The following is a 1,426-nucleotide window of genomic DNA, read 5'->3' as shown; positions in this document are numbered from 1 at the left end:
GATGCTACTTATTATCATATTTGGTGGACATGCAGGGATGTTAAAGCTTTTTGGATTAAGATTTGGTGGAATATTCAACAGATTTTTAAGAAAAAGATAAAATTTACACCGCAGTTATTTTTATTGGGTATCATGGATAATTTGGATCAAAAAGAAATGACATTGATGTTGTATTGTACAACAGCAGCAAGGACATTAGCTGCTCAAAATTGGAAAAAAAAGATATTACCAACTATGGATGATTGGAGACAGAAAGTATCATATTTTGCAGAGATGGCAAAAATATCCACGTACCTGAAGGATCATTCTCAGGATAAATTTATCTCAATATGGAGAAGATGGATAGATTACATTCAGAGAAAGTATGAACTGAAAAATTATTATGTGGCTTTTGATTAAAAACTTAGAATAAAATTAGGTATATTATATATTGATACAACTTAAAAAAAATTTTTTTTGTGGTAATTTATTGTTATTTTAGAGTCACAGTAATTTTGTACTAGTGTGTAGTAATAATGAGTAATTTTGATTAGTATTGGATGACTGTGTATTTATTTCCTAGATTAGCTTTGGGAAGTCCTGGGGGGGGAGGGGGGAAAGGGGTAGGTTGGTGTTATAGATTTATATGTATATATATGTATGATTTTTTTTTTTAAGGAAGTGCCCGGTGGTACCCCAACTGCACGGACGGGATGGTTGAGGGAGAAAGGGAGGTAGGAAAGAGGGAGGAAGGAGGAGTGGTGGTAGGATAGTGAGGAGGAAGGTGTAAGTAAGTGAGAGGGTGGTGCGGAAGGGGGACACCGGACACGTCCGTAAAGGTATTGATTGGTGTTGATTTTTTTTTATGGTTGATATTGTGATAAAAGATTTATGTTTTTGTTCTTCAATGAAAAATCAATAAAAATTTATTTTAAAAAAAAATACATTACACCCCTTCCCTCTAGATAGTTCATAATGACAATTATTGAACAAAATCTTTTTAAATACAATGGTGGCCTTTTTGCCTGTTCCGAATGCTTCGGAACTGCTGGAGGACCCCGGTCTGCTTGCTAGTCTGCCCGGCTAGGTAGACTGGGGCTTTGGGACCCGTCCATTACAGGTAGAATCAAATCTCTAAGGCTGGTCTGTCCTGGTAGACCCGAGCCAGTGTCCATAGGTGGAACAGAGTCCACTGGTCCAGAAAATGGAGCCGTCTGCTGGCATTGCCCATTGGTTGAAGTATTAGTTCAGTATCTGCATGACAAAGTCGCTCGGATCCGAGAGGGTTTGGACTCCGACTGGGTGGCCCCGGGGGAGGTGACAGGAGCAGGTCTTGAGACTGTTATTTGGGAGGAGTTTGACTCTGTGACTCCCGATGACGTGGACAGTGTCCTGGGGAGACTGAATGCAACCACATGTTTGCTGGATCCGTGCCCCTCCTGGCTGG

Source organism: Protobothrops mucrosquamatus, unplaced genomic scaffold (genome assembly GCF_001527695.2).
Source record: "Protobothrops mucrosquamatus isolate PMUCROS unplaced genomic scaffold, P.Mucros_1.0 scaffold400, whole genome shotgun sequence".
Taxonomy (NCBI): domain Eukaryota; kingdom Metazoa; phylum Chordata; class Lepidosauria; order Squamata; family Viperidae; genus Protobothrops; species Protobothrops mucrosquamatus.
The sequence above is the reverse complement of the archived record's forward strand: the minus strand, read 5'-3'. Positions refer to the sequence as shown.